Genomic DNA, 6,587 nt, shown 5'->3' with positions numbered 1-6,587 from the left:
GGAAAAAGCGACGGGGGGAGGTACTAGTGGGAGGGGCGGCGCTGGGGTAGGAGGCTGGAGGCGCGCGCCCAAGGGAGGACCGGATCCGTCGCCGACCAGGATGTGACGGCGAGATCTGGCGAGAGGTAGGTGGAGGGGGTGGGCGACGCGGGGGAGAAGGTTGGTAGGAGAGGGAGTGGGTGGGACGGGCACTGTGGAGTGGTGGGGGGAGTTGCCCCGGGGTGGGGGTTGACCGAGCGCCACGGGCAGTCCGGACGCAGTGTTAGCAGAATAAGAGATTTAGTGTGCAGAATAAGACTCTTAAGGGTGTTATTAGAATAGACCCACCCTATATATAATTAACAAATTAGCAAGTTGTTGCTCAAATTAAAAATGAGCGCGTTATTATTACATTGGTCCTTAAAATCTTCACAAGCTTTTGTACGCAATCACCAGGATTTTCCTTGCCTGTGAGTCAAAAACAACCAGGATTTTCCTTGCCAACTTCTGTTAAACATTTACTTTTATAAGTTAATAACACGTGGGATGTTTTTATAATGTATATATAAGTCTCTATAAAATATACAATAATAGTAATAATATAAATATATATAATGTGGTTACAAGGAAAAACATAAATTGGACACCACATTATTATTCTTATATATAGATAAATAGAACAGAGACCTGAGTTTTATTAAAAAAGATACATTGGGCTGCCGATCTTTAAGAAAAAGCCCATAGGCCGGTATGGACCTCAAAAACTAGTTGAAACCACTGTCTCCATATGTCGTGGGCTACGCTTGTTAAAATAAAAAACCTAGGCCTAGCTGATACTTGTTCACCCTCTCGAAAAAAATGATACCAGATCCCTGAGCGAACTGGATTAAAGAGGGGACCGGTGGCACGACTGAAGAAGCACATCAGGAGCGATTTTTTTTCTTCAGTGGATGGCTCTCGATGCCGTTTTTTACTTGCCGCTGCACCATACAACTTGTATTTTTAGCCTCCCAGTCCGTCGTGGTGGACCAGCAGCCCATTTGCTGGGCGGGCCAACCTACAGAAACCAGCACTCGATTTTTCATCAAGCCCCAAAAATAACGCAATACTATGTTTGTTTTGAGGCCGTAAACATTACGACAGGGGTTGAGCGGGGGAGGAGGGAAGACAGAGCAAAAAGATTAAAAAGAGCTGATGCGCATTGCTACCCTAACAAAGCAGGTGCAATTCTTCTCGGGAAGAAGGTGTGTCATTGACACCCACATGTCACGTACCCCACGGTAGGCATACTAACAAGTTCACACACAAGTACAACAGAAAAGGTAAACATTCGTGCCAAACTCAGGTTCACAGGACACGTTCATATTCATAGCCAATATTCACTATCAAAAACTCAAAAGATTCATATATACACAAGTTCAGCATGTCTATGCATCCAAATGATTGATAGATCACACGACAAAATTCATACATAATTCACAAAAAGATTCAGATATACACATGTTCAGTATGTTTATGCATCCAAATGATTGAGATCACAGCCAATATGATCCATGAACGAACTTTAATTACCTAGGGTACATGTCGGCGTTCTGGGAATAGGGGTCCCCAGACTTGCCTGCTTGCGGCCTGCGGCGTAGCTCAAAGGGGGCCCAGCACGGCCCATCTTCATCAGCACAAGCTCAAGACCCTCGCGAGGGGCCAAGCCTCGCGGGGCGGACGACAAGGAGCTTCCTCAGGCACGGCCTCGTCAGGCTGGCTCGCGAGGAGGCGGAGAGTTCAAGGCGGGGTACCTCGCGAGGTGCCCATGACGCAAGCCGTGACGACCAAGGGCGCCAGCCGGGCGCCAGCCCGCGCAGTGTCCTTCTTTCCTCTTTGGTGCAAGGGGAGCAAGCGCAGGCGAGAGCATCAAGCAAAGGCATCCATTTCGGTGCAACAAGACCAAGACCAGTCCAACGGCAGGATGGAGGTCACCTGGAGCCCAAGTCGGCGTCACCACCAGAGCCTTTGACAGGCGAGGACCAACTTTAGTCAGGATAAGTGTACTGGATGTTCCCCTTCAAATTGGCCGATTGTTGGCGCCCTTCCCGCTCAATATTTGGGAAGAGGCCCAGGGCCTTCGCCTATAAATAGGACTAGCCACCCACAGGGTAGAGGGATCCGGCCGGCAAAAGAGAGAGACCGGCATAGGAAGCTGAAGATAAGATAGGCATCTAGAATCAACCCTTCCAAAGGGACAACGCCACCACAAGAACAGACCCTCGCGAGGCTATTCTTCCTTGTATGGTTCATTATCAGCCCAAGAGGCAATCCACCACACCACACACTGGAGTAGGGTATTACACCATAATGGTGGCCTGAACCAGTATAAACCCTGTGTCTCTTGTGTTGTTCTTCTCGTAGTTTAGATCCTAATGATTCGGCGAGGAACAGGTAGGTAGAAGGCAAAACCTCCGCGCGCACCCCAGTGTTCGAACCTCAAGGGTCTGCCGGAACCCTAGATCCGACATTTGGCGCGCCAAGTAGGGGTGCGCCGGGATCCACCTTCTGCCACTTTGTGTCCCGCCGCATCGTCATCACCATGTCCGGCGACCAAGCGGGAAACCCTGCCCCCTGGACAGCTTGGCCCGCCGGCGCAGAGCCGCTCGCCCAGGGCGACCCAATGCCCCAAGCAGCTCGCGGTTCGCAGGGCGCTGCGGGCCGTGGGCGACGCGGACAGACCCCGTCAGCTCTCACACCGCTACAGACGCGGTCGGCAGCAAGAGCCTCCAACCACGCCGCGGCCACGGCGCCGTACACTCGCCGGGAACAGGCGAACTCAAGGGCCGCGCTCACGGTGGCCCGAGAGCTGCTGTAGTGCAGGCTGATGGAAGGCGGCCACGACGTGCTGCTAGAGCGGGTGACAGAGCTCCTGGGCTTCGCTGCCTCGGGGGCTCACCCCTTCTACACTCAACTCCCGTCTCAGGCCCAGAGTAGCCCGCGTGGGGGCCCACGCGCGCCCGCGGGCTCCAAGGCTACCCCGGCACCAATGAAGCATCGGCACCGGGCCAGCGGCTGCGCAGACTCCGCTCCCCGCTGGCGAAGAAGGACTCGTCACAATCCACGGCCCGAGTGGGCCGCCGCGTTACCACCCCCAGATTGTCACATCAAGCAAAGCTGCATGGCACGCGGAGCACTATGACGTGGCCTTCGGGGTGGCGGCCCCCGAAGAGTACGTGCCCCGCATGTTGGACCAAGGGCACCCGCGCGAGGGCGAACAAGGCTCGCTCCTTAGCCCAAGCTGGGGGGACGAGGCACCAGAAGCTGAGCTCTTCCAGCAGTCCCGGGGCGGCCCCACCGGCCACACTGGAAGCGACAATTATCGGGTACCGCTAATTCCTCAGGAGCAGGCATAAGCTAATCATAGATCGCAGGAGATGCAGGTCGCCGCAGCGAGCAGCTGCCCCGCTCCCGCAGCCTCCTACCCCTCAGGAGGAGGGCATCGGGGGCTGCAAGGGAGGGGCCGAGATCCGACATCACCACCTCGGCGTTCAGAGCAAGGCGTTCCCAGGAGGTAGGACCTCCGCTGGGGAGGCGCCTTAGGGCCTGCCCCTGGCGGAGGACCTGTGGTCGTCGGGGGAACCGCTGGCGACCGCTCTACCCCATCGGCGGCGTCCTGGTTTCTGATCGTCGTCGATGGCACTAGAGTGTGGCGCAAGGCGGGGCCCTCGTATGGCGATATGAAGCAAGGCCGGTACCTGTGAAGAAGGCGAACGCCTGTGAAGACCATCTTTTTGGAAAAGGCCCGGAGCCTGTGAAGAAGGCAAACGCCTGTGAAGACCATCTTTTTGTAAAAGGCCCGGAGCCTGTGAAGAAGGCGAACGCCTGTGAAGACCATCTTTTTGGAAAAGGCCCGGAGCCTGTGAAGAAGGCGAACGCCTGTGAAGACCATCTTTTTAGAAAAGGCCCGGAGCCTGTGAAGAAGGCGAACGCCTGTGAAGACCATCTTTTTGGAAAAGGCCCGGAGCCTGTGAAGAAGGCGAACGCATGTGAAGCTATCGCGTTTTTGGGAAAGGCCCGGAGCCTGTGAAGAGGGCCAATGCCCGTGAAGCTTGCTTCCCTGAAGAAAGGCCCGGAGCCTGTGAAGAAGGCCCAGTGCCTGTGAAGCTCGCCGCCCCGTGACACTCTCACGTAATAATGAGTGGGGCTGTACACGCCTCGGAGTCTCAGGGGTGCCGGCCTCAGGCCCTGGGGCTCCCTCCCACGCCCAGTGGCAGCACTTAGCTCCGCGCTAGTGAGAAGACGTCCAAGACTAGACTAGGTGCCGGACGCGGCCTTTTTCTACTTTCATTGCTTTTCCCTTGCTTGTTGCTTTCCCCCGCTGGATTTAAGTTGGATTCGGATTTGAGATTTGCGTGTGTTCGGGGAAGGGGTGCTTAGTCTCGTTCGAGCAATCTCTCGTGTTTCGGTTACGACCTCGCCTCAGCTGCCTCCCCTCGTGAGCCCCTCGCGAGCCGGGTCTGGCCTAGCTTGCGTGCAGCCCAGACTGCCGCCGCCATATCCTCTCAGGAGGCTTTTTCACTACAGATCCTACAGATTCGATCAAGAGGCATTCGAGACACCACAGCCTCCCGCGTATTATCTCAGGACCTGCACGTGACAAAGATAAACTAGCCATCCGGTTCTTTACCTAGCCAACCACTTGGCGCGGGCACGTGGGCCATACAACATCCAGTAGTACGCTGAACATAAGCTTTACATGAGGGGCACCACCTCCCAAAATGCTCTTACAATCGGCAGGTCGAAAAGCCTGAGTTGTATTCATGCAGGGTAAGAAAACAGGAGCAATGCGCGATCAGTCGGATAAATCCCCCAATGCATCCTCAGGAGCACCACCCGAACCATTGTTGGCGTTGCTGGCCTCACCATCGCCTTCTGCGTTGTTGCCGGCCACATCAGGACCGTTCACCATGACGCCCTCATCGGCGGCCACGATTGCTTCATCATCGTCTGAAGCGAAGGCCCTGACAAGAGCGTCCACATTGTCTTCCACCCAGTCCGCCAGGTCACCCCGGACGGCCTGGGGAACTGGGGCAGTGGTGGCGTCAAAGTCGAAGTGAGGGTCCATGTTCTGGAGATGGCTGAAGACATGGGAGAAGGTGCGCCCGAGCAGGGCGCGGCTCCTTTCCTCCACCAACCTGTTGGCCCTGACCGACCGCGCCTCCAGCTGCGTCATGATGTCGGTGAAGAACTGAAGGTAGCCGGCGTAGTTGGTTGCATGCGGCGCGCCAACAGCCGCCTCGCAGATGTTACCCAAGGCCGCGTTGGCTCTCTCCCGAAGCGTGGCGAGCATGGGGGCGTGCTCATGTTCCAGGATCCGTCACTGGCGTATCTCGTCCGCATTCTGGCGCGCAACGGCCTCAGCCTCATCCTGCCGTTGGTGAAGAAGAAGCACCTCGGCGCGAGAAGTAGTCGACTCCCCCTGCGCCACATCAAGTGCGGCCCGCAAGGCATCACCCCGCCGCGCCGCTTCCTCCAGCTTGGTCCTCAAGGCGGTGGTCCTACCTTCAGCCTCAGTCCGAATCAACGCCAGCCTCTCCTCGAACTCGCGCTCGAGGTTCGAGCGCGCCGTTGCCACCTGACGTCTGACCTCCTCCAAGACACGGGTTTCCCGCGCAGCGACATCATTCTCCTCTCGTGTCACCAAGCGCTCCCTTGTCTCCAGGCGCTCGTACTCACGTGCGTGTTCGGCAGCCTCCAACGTCAGCGCTTCCTCACGCTTCTGGAGCTCCGCTGGGTCACCGGAAGTCACCTTCATCGACGCGAGGGCCGCCTCGCGCAGCTCCACCCGCTCCTCCAGTGAGCGGCACCGGGCCAGGAGTTCCCATGCCCGCTCTTCAGTCGCCTCTTGCCGCTGGTCAGCTTCCCGGGCCTCCTTGACAGCCTGGGAACAAGCCACCCGAGAGGCCGCCAGCGACGCCTTGGCCTCCTCATCGTCAAGATCGCGTTGGCGGCGCGCGAGGGTGACTGCCGCCTCCAGCTCGCGTCTTTCCGCAACCAAACGCAGGCCCTTGGCCTCAAGGCGCACGTCTTCATCAGCAAGCTCTTCACCAAGCAGGCTCACCGCGTCATCCACCCTTCGAAGGAACCCTTGGCGAAGAGCGCGACGCTCCCGAGCGCGCTCAAGTACGTCTTCCACGCCGTCATCCGCCCCAAACAAGCGCCGGGGGGCACTGATCAGCGCTCCCCCTCCGGCCAGGGGGCTGGGGGCTGGCACCCTTGAAGTGACCGGGTGCACCTCGCTAGGAGCCCGGCCTGGGGCCAGTCCATCCCCAAGTGAAGAGCGCTGGGAGTACCCCAGCCAATCACTGTCCACGACCAGACGAGAAGCCCACGGCAGGTTGGCTAGGCCCCGAGAAGGCTCGCGAAGGAAGGTCACGAGGCGCGTGGGGCCGCGTTGCGCCTCGGGGTGATTCGTCTCTTCGACCGAACTCACCACAAGGGCTCTACTGCTCGGAGCGACCGGAGACGATGGAGAAGGAGGAAGCAGGGGGGATGTCTCCTTAGCCACCTCCATGAGCTCGGGAGGAAGGACAAAGGGCGCACGAGCAACGGAAAGGGGAGTGGCT

Source organism: Triticum dicoccoides, chromosome 3B (assembly GCF_002162155.2).
Source record: "Triticum dicoccoides isolate Atlit2015 ecotype Zavitan chromosome 3B, WEW_v2.0, whole genome shotgun sequence".
NCBI classification, from domain to species: Eukaryota; Viridiplantae; Streptophyta; class Magnoliopsida; order Poales; family Poaceae; genus Triticum; species Triticum dicoccoides.
The sequence above is the reverse complement of the archived record's forward strand: the minus strand, read 5'-3'. Positions refer to the sequence as shown.